The sequence below is a fragment of the Aegilops tauschii genome, unplaced genomic scaffold (assembly GCF_002575655.3).
Source record: "Aegilops tauschii subsp. strangulata cultivar AL8/78 unplaced genomic scaffold, Aet v6.0 ptg001018l_obj, whole genome shotgun sequence".
NCBI lineage: Eukaryota > Viridiplantae > Streptophyta > Magnoliopsida > Poales > Poaceae > Aegilops > Aegilops tauschii.
The window spans coordinates 10475-19603 of NW_027333232.1; the positions used below are offsets into that span (position 1 = coordinate 10475).

The window sequence follows — 9129 nt, forward strand, 5'->3', positions numbered from 1 at the left end:
CTTTGAGAATACGCCTCCTCAACGACCAATGGTTAACAGCGGTTCTGTGGAGCGGTTTTGCGAGAATAGTTAATAATGAGATCATCATTTTAGGAAATGATGCGGAACTGGGTAGTGATATTGATCCGGAAGAAGCTCAAAAGGCACTTGAAATAGCCGAAGCTAACTTGAGTAAAGCTGAGGGTACGAAAGATTTGGTTGAAGCGAAGCTCGCTCTCAGACGAGCTAGGATACGAATCGAGGCTGTCAATTGGATTCCCCCATCCAATTGAAGACAATCCAGTGGTTTATAGTTGATACAAAGAAAAAGGGAAGAGGGGTAGAAAAAGTTATTAGATAGTGAAGCGAAGTAAGTCCAATGCTATCTAGTAATTTTTCTACCTACTTACCTACTATTGGATTTGAACCAATGACTCCCGCCGTATGAAAGCAATACTCTAACCACTGAGTTAAGTAGGCAATTTATCACCACAAAGGAAGACCCATTACTTCGATCGATTATATATTGAATCCCTTTTCTAAGCAATACCGCTCTGTTATTGGTCTGTTATATACTAAATACTAAACTAAATACTAAACAGATACAGATCAAAGGGGTATCCTCTGGCATTAGAAAATATTCATCTTGACAAGAAATTATCTATATGTTAAGATATCTGTGATAAGGGCTATAGCTCAGTTCGGTAGAGCAACTCGTTTACACGTGCGCCAATGCTTTTCAAAGGAGCTTATTATGCAATGAACATAATCGATCTTATTGCAAAATCAATGTCTTACTTCATAGATTCGAGAGAATAGGAGAACAGTAGCCTGACAAACAGTCGGTTCAGTCCGATTCAGGTGCCAATTCAGGTGCCTAATCAAATAGAACCCTTATGGATTTGCTAGTTGATAAGGTAAATATCCAGCCCACTAAATGCTAGGCGTAATGAGGATAAGGGCCTCCAAAAAACTTCTTTTCGTTCTATGAACTTTAAGGTGTATGAAGTCTCATAGTTAACTCTTGCAGTGGAACGATAGAGACTCCATTTCACTTAGGTTGATTTAATTTAGACCGGAGGCAGACCTAAGTCAAGGTAATCCTCCTTTGAAACACTTTGGTATTGCTCCTAGATAGATCATAATACAAAAAATCAATCAGAGCACAGGGAGCCATCTCATTATCTTTCCGTAAAGAAAAACTATGGTGGACTAACTGATCTTTAAATCAGTTTATGAAAGAGCCCAATGCAAAAAAATGCATGTTGGGTCTTTGAAACAGTTCAAATCATTTCGATAATAATCCGTTTGATCTGTTTTACCGAGAAGGTCTACGGTTCGAATCCGTATAGCCCTAATATGCCCTTTTTTAGATTTTAGGATCTCTATCCTATGTTTTCTTTAGTTTAGTATAGTTTTCATTTTCTCATTAGTATTTGTTTATAGACTGGATAGGCGCCTGCGACATAGAATAGAGATAAAAGCATTACCAAAGGCTCATTCATCGAAAATCAAAATCATACAGACAGGAAAAGAAAAACGAATTTCTATCAAATCAATAGAAGAAAGGATCCTTTCCCTGATTTGAATCCCGTCCTCCTTCAAATAGGATATCTCTAGACTTCCCTATAATAACTGCAATGATTTTATCCATTTTGCGAATTCCTACTTTGTTTTAAGTATATTTATTACTTTGTTTATAGATACATTATGTAAATTGATCAACTTTAAATAGAAAAAATAAAGTAAAGAGTAAATAAGAAAACAGAATATTCTGTCTCATAGTTCTGAAATAGAGTTCTTTATTTTTATTTTATAGTATTACTTCTCATTAATTATACTGCATAGATTAGTCCTACTATCTTAATTAGGTTCTAATTTAGTAGTATTCTCATTTTTATTTAATAGTCTCTTATTATTTTATTATTAAATATTAAATAAAGGATAGAGCTATTCTTTTTTCTAGAGATTCTAGAGAAAGCGAGACAAAGTGAAACGAGAAAGTTTTCTTTATATAAGAATTAGATCTACATACACCATATCTAAATAGAATGGAAATCCAAAAGAAAGGGAGTTGGGATTCCATTGGATGAATCTTTAAAGAAGATGCAGCACAGAGGAAACAAAGGCTAAACTAAGCGCTTTTGTTTGAACAAAAAAGATTCTTGTTTCACACCGAGGAAAAGAGAGAAGTTCTGGATAAATTGACAATGCTGAATTGAATTGACTAATTTAAGTTCCGCCTATTCCACATTAATGGGAGTACATTATGTTTCTGCTTCACGAATATGATATTTTTTGGACATTTCTAATAATAGCAAGCCTTATTCCTATTTTGGCATTTTCGATTTCAGGACTTTTAGCCCCGGTTAGTGAAGGACCAGAGAAGCTTTCTAGTTATGAATCGGGTATAGAACCCATGGGAGGGGCTTGGGTACAATTCCGAATACGCTATTATATGTTTGCGCTCGTTTTTGTTGTTTTTGATGTGGAAACCGTCTTTCTATACCCTTGGGCAATGAGTTTCGACGTATTGGGTGTATCCGTTTTTATCGAAGCTTTGATTTTCGTGCTTATCTTAGTTGTTGGTTTAGTTTATGCATGGCGAAAAGGAGCCTTGGAATGGTCTTAACTGAATATTTAGACAAAAAAAAAGAAGGAAAAGATTCTATTGAGACAGTTATGAATTTGATTGAGTTTCCCTTACTTGACCAAACAAGTTCCAATTCTGTTATTTCAACTACACCAAATGATCTTTCGAATTGGTCAAGACTCTCCAGTTTATGGCCCCTTCTATACGGTACCAGTTGTTGTTTCATTGAATTTGCTTCATTAATAGGCTCACGATTCGACTTTGATCGTTATGGATTGGTACCAAGATCAAGTCCTAGGCAAGCAGACCTAATTTTAACAGCCGGTACGGTAACAATGAAAATGGCTCCCTCTTTAGTGAGATTATACGAGCAAATGCCTGAACCAAAATACGTCATTGCTATGGGAGCCTGTACTATTACAGGGGGAATGTTCAGTACGGATTCCTATAGTACTGTTCGGGGAGTTGATAAGTTAATTCCTGTGGATGTCTACTTGCCGGGCTGCCCACCTAAACCGGAGGCAGTTATAGATGCCCTAACAAAACTTCGTAAGAAGATATCGCGAGAAATAGTTGAGGATCGAACTCTATCTCAAAATAAAAATAGATGTTTTACTACCAGTCACAAGCTTTATGTTAGGCGCAGTACTCATACAGGAACTTATGAGCAAGAATTGCTCTATCAATCACCATCTACATTAGATATATCTTCTGAAACTTTTTTCAAATCCAAAAGTTCAGTACCTTCCTACAAATTAGTGAATTAGGAGAGGGGCTCTTTTGTGTAGAAAAATAAAAAGCAGGGCAATCTTTCAAACTTGCATCCGAAATGTGAAATATTTATACAAAGAGGGAGAGATGAAGACAATGCAGCAGGGTTGGTTATCTAATTGGCTAGTCAAACATGAGGTGGTTCATAGATCTTTGGGCTTTGATCACCGAGGAATAGAGACTTTACAAATAAAAGCAGGGGATTGGGATTCCATTGCTGTCATTTTATATGTATATGGTTACAATTATTTACGCTCCCAATGTGCTTATGATGTAGCACCCGGTGGATCTTTAGCTAGCGTGTATCATCTTACGAGAATACAATATGGTATAGATAATCCAGAAGAAGTCTGCATAAAAGTCTTTGCCCAAAAGGATAATCCTAGAATTCCGTCTGTCTTCTGGATTTGGAGAAGTGCCGATTTTCAAGAACGCGAATCTTATGATATGGTGGGAATCTCTTATGATAATCATCCGCGCCTTAAACGTATCCTAATGCCTGAAAGTTGGATAGGCTGGCCCTTACGTAAGGATTATATAACCCCCAATTTTTATGAAATACAAGATGCTCATTGAATGATAAGAAATTCATGCTCACTTATACAACACAACTCCAGATTTTATTCAAGTCAAGGAATATTTTTAGGTTCTTTTCCTAGATGAAACGGAATACCTATTTATAATTAATTCCTAATTATACAAAAGCATTCCAGATAGACTGAGCAAAAAAAGGGTTTCATTTGGATTCCCCTATTTTGAAAATCGCATATTAATTTCCTTCATATGAACAGAAAAATAGGATGACTCAAAGAAGTTCTCTACCAGGAACTTTGTACCGCGCACATTACTTAGCACAACTAGGAAAATAAGATAAGATAAAGATAAGCAAGACTAAAAAAATATTCGTCGGAATAGCGGAATACAAAATTAAGAAACGCAAAAAAATAAAGGGGAATCTCACCCCCTTCTTTATCATAAAGAAAAGATATATTTTAAAACTTCTTTAAAAAGAAGTGCCTCTATATTTATATTATAGATTTATCCACTTAGATGAATAAATATTATTAATGAATATGTATCACAATCCATCTCGAGGTATTTGGATCAATACCTATTCGGTGGATCTTTTTTTTTTCTCTGCCAGGAACCAGATTTGAACTGGTGACACGAGGATTTTCAGTCCTCTGCTCTACCAACTGAGCTATCCTGACCTTTTCTTGTGCATCATCCTAGTAGAGTATTTGTATCTATGTCAATTAAAAGGACTAAAAATTAATTAAAGTATTTCAAATTTAAAATTTGAAAATGGGGGGGTAGTCCTATGCATTGTGCATGGTTTACTTAAATAAAACTTAAAAATAGAGTGAATAACCAAGATTTCTTGCCGATACTCTAATAAAAAAGAAATCTATTCAATGAATAGGATAAGATCCATTGAGTTCTCTTCGCATTCCTTTGTGAAAGAGTAGAATGAGAAAGCTAATGAATCTTAAACCCATTGCATTGATAAAAAGAAAAAAAAGAGGATAAATAATAATAATATAGTATAGTTAGGGAATAAAAGAGGATTTGGGGATAGAGGGACTTGAACCCTCACAACTTATAAAGTCGACGGATTTTCCTTTTACTAGAAATTTCATTGTTGTCAGTATTGACATGTAGAATGGGACTCTCTCTTTGTCCTCGTCCGATTAATCCACTTTTTTAAAGATCTCGAAAACTTTGAATTTGAATTGAAGAATTTGATTATTCAATATTCGATTGGAGTGGATTCACAATAATGAAAAAAAAAAATTATGATATGAGTTTTTTATTTCATAATCATTATCATTTCTAATTTCATTTTTAAAAAAGATAAAGAACCTATATTATAATTATAATATAATATGAGTTCTGTGATTAATCGTTTGCTATGTCAGTATCTATACGTGTTTATTAAATGTATAAGGTATAAAACCCCTCTTTCTCTAATTTAGAATTAGAAGGAATTCCACTAACAACACAACGTAATTAACTCGATTCGTTAGAACAGCTTCCATTGAGTCTCTGCACCTATCCTTTTCCTTTGTATTCTAGTTCGAGAACCCCTTGTTTTCTCAAAACACGGATTTGGCTCAGGATTGCCCTTTTTTAATTCCAGGGTTTCTCTGAATTTGGAAGTTACCACTTAGCAGGTTTCCATACCAAGGCTCAATACAATCAAGTCCGTAGCGTCTACCGATTTCGCCATATCCCCATTTCCCTCTTCTTTGAGACCAGGATTCCTTGTGTAATTTCATCCATCTCTTAGTTTTTTTTTTGAATCATTGAGTTCATCACTCAACGTAGTCTAGCAGTTCAGTTCGACTCTATTTGAGAGACCTCGCTTGCTTATTGCAATTCAGAATTGAATTGATTCTATCCTTGATGTATTTGCAATTCAATCCGAATCAATATATCCAAAAGTTTTTATCTCCCCCACCTCCCGTCTTACTTTTTTATAGTATTCAAAATTATACTATAACGCTTGATATTTATTCTTTTTTTCTAATCAGAATTAGCAATTTTATTTACTCTGACTCTATGTTCCCCTTAGTGAAATATTAATCCTCAAATTATTAACAAATAATAAAGTCTATAATGATCAAATGAAAATACCAATAAATTCTATAATTTTATTTTTTAATATCCTATAGTTAAGCATATCAAGCTAACTTTATCTTTAAGAAGTTTTAGTATTTTTTTATTTTTATAAGTATAACTTCAAATTTAGAACTAGTTAATAGCTAAGATTAATAACTAATATCTGAGATTTTACGGATTTCCTATACTATACCTATTTCTATTTGTTACACTATTTCCGTTATGTAAGCCCACTTAGCTCAGAGGTTAGAGCATCGCATTTGTAATGCGAGGGTCATCGGTTCAAATCCGATAGTCGGCTTTTTTTTTTCTCTATCGATGTTCTACGAACAAGAATCTCTTTTTTTCCGAATTAAATGGAGAATCCAGGATCTTTTATGTTTTTTACCTTACAATTTTGCTAGATACAAAACAATAAAATAAATAATATATATACAAAAAATAAAGATTTTGATGAAATTCCATTTTTTTGGGTACTTTAGTTGATTTTACTCTGTTTATCCTGTAGTTTAATTCAGTTTTAATTTCGATGTATTCTGTAATGTAAATACAATGAAATTAATTGTGTAAAATGAAATTTCAATAAAATAAAAAAAGGAGTCTTCATGTCCCGTTATCGAGGACCTCGTTTAAAAAAAATACGCCGTCTGGGAGCTTTACCAGGACTCACTAGAAAAACACCTAAATCCGGAAGTAATCTTAAAAAAAAATTCAATTCTGGGAAAAAGGAGCAATATCGTATTCGTCTTCAAGAAAAACAGAAATTGCGTTTTCATTATGGTCTGACAGAACGACAATTACTTAGATATGTACATATCGCTGGAAAAGCAAAAAGGTCAACAGGCCAGGTTTTACTACAATTACTTGAAATGCGTTTGGATAATATCCTTTTTCGATTGGGTATGGCTTCAACCATTCCTGGGGCCCGCCAATTAGTCAACCATAGACATATTTTAGTTAATGGTCGTATAGTCAATATACCAAGTTTTCGTTGCAAACCCCGAGATATTATTACTACGAAAGATAACCAAAGATCAAAAGGTCTGGTTCAAAATTATATTGCTTCATCGGACCCGGGGAAATTGCCAAAGCATTTGGCGATTGACACGTTGGAATATAAAGGACTAGTAAATAAAATCCTAGATAGGAAGTGGGTCGGTCTCAAAATAAATGAGTTGTTAGTTGTAGAATATTACTCTCGTCAGACTTGAACTTAACGAAAAAAGGAAAGGTTCATAGAATTTTCTTCCCCTTCCCCTTTCCCCGAACTAAATCGCCCTAAGACCATTACCATTAATTTGTATTTTCCCATCAACTAGCTAAAATTGATTAACCCTAGGATTAGGATCCTTTTTTCTTTTTTCCTCTATGTGTATTTTACATACCACAGTAATTTGCTATAGAGAATTTCTAATTTCTATTAAATCAAAATAAGATAATATAAGATATTATTGCTGGAAAAAATTGTTATTTGATTTGATACATTGTGATCCTTAACGTTGATGAATTAAGAAAAACGGAAAGAGAGGGATTCGAACCCTCGGTAAACAAAAGTCTACATAGCAGTTCCAATGCTACGCCTTGAACCGCTCGGCCATCTCTCCTACATAACTTATTATGGAAAATAAACTGAGTGAATAGCGAGTTTTCTTATTCCTGCAGTACAGGTACAACCGCAACCACTCGGGGGTTCCATAGTTCTATTGGAAAAATTCCTTTTGATCTAAGTGGAAGGATACAGGATTTTTTACTAGAAATTGCGCTCGCTATAAAAAAAAAGTTTTAATTTGGGTTTTCCCGCAACTAAAGAAAAAGAAAATGGAAGAATTCTTCTTATTGCATAATAAAATAAAGAAACCTTAGAATTCCGTTTGCATAAGATACGCTACACCATACTATCGAAATCAAAAATAGGGTATGAGACAATTAATAACTTTGAAAACACGAAATAGTTGATAACATAAGTTGTTGTTCAGAAATAGCAAAGTGGAATGAAATCCAGTCTTAGTCAAATATTTCATATCTCTTCGTGTCCAAGCAGAAGGAAAAGGATACAATTTGAGCTGAGCGGAAAATCCATATCTCTATCTCTCTTATCCATTTAAAGCATATGGATTTAGAGTAGAGCATATGGATCAATCTATTTATAATTATAAGAATCGAATGTGTTTGTTTTTATGTTATTTTGTGAAGGAATGAAAACAATTCTATATAGAATGGGTTGGGAATTATGCCTAGATCCCGTGTAAATGGAAATTTCATTGATAAGACCTCCTCAATTGTAGCCAATATTTTATTGCGAATAATTCCGACAACCTCAGGAGAAAAAAAGGCATTTACTTATTATAGAGATGGTGCGATTTGACTCTTTTTTTTTGCTTTTTTTTAGCCCTACCTATACCTCAGTCTTACGAAAAAGAGAGGGGGTTGGCATAGAGAGAACCAAATTTGTAAAGCAAACAAACCCACGCTTCGGGAAGGTGAGGCGAACTAACAATTCCTTCCGTCGTGTATCCTCGATTGATGCGGCTTCAGATACTTCAATTGTAGATTTGAGTATTGAGCGAAAGGTTACACCTACAGGATATGGTATGGTATGGATTACAGGCCAATCCTACTCTATTAGTATCCGTAGGCAGCATAGGGGAGAAAAGCACTACACCTAGAAATAGGAATCAACAAGAGAAAAACTTTGTTAGAAATTACCCCTTTCCTGATCGGTATCAGGGCTGGGAAGAATGGTTGGGATAACAAACAACCATCAGGTTTGTACTTTGGATACCCCTATAACCATCAAAGATCGTTGAAGTAGCTAATTCCTCTAAATAGGAGGCGTTGAGAACAAAGAAATTATTGGAGCTATCGTTTTCCTCTAGCATTAATAGAATTCATTGGTGTTAAGAAAAACCTCTTGTGGGAAGGTTGGCTAGAGATTTCTTGGAAAAATACCAGCCCCTTTCGGTTCATAATGAGACGGGACTAATTCTATTTTGATTCTATAGATTATTTCGCTTAGTACTATTATGTACAGAAGGGAGGAGCCGTATGAGATGAAAACCTCATGTACGGTTTTGGAACGGAGATTTTTTGAATAGAATGAACGACCGTAACGGATGTTGGCTCAATCCGAAGGAAATTATGCGGAAGCTTTGCAAAATTATTAT

The 9129-nt window shown here is 34.5% G+C and overlaps 3 non-coding genes across 3 annotated transcripts; 1 reads left to right on the top strand and 2 right to left on the bottom strand.

Annotated features, from left to right (window-relative positions):
• Positions 1–4481: 4481 nt before the first annotated feature.
• TRNAF-GAA (transfer RNA phenylalanine (anticodon GAA)) lies at positions 4482–4554 on the bottom strand. The gene has a single exon. It is a non-coding gene; the product is annotated as a tRNA-Phe (tRNA).
• A 1639-nt stretch (positions 4555–6193) lies between these two features.
• Positions 6194–6266, top strand: TRNAT-UGU (transfer RNA threonine (anticodon UGU)). Its single transcript has one exon. It is a non-coding gene; the product is annotated as a tRNA-Thr (tRNA).
• A 1216-nt stretch (positions 6267–7482) lies between these two features.
• TRNAS-GGA (transfer RNA serine (anticodon GGA)) lies at positions 7483–7569 on the bottom strand. Its single transcript has one exon. It is a non-coding gene; the product is annotated as a tRNA-Ser (tRNA).
• Positions 7570–9129: the final 1560 nt, after the last annotated feature.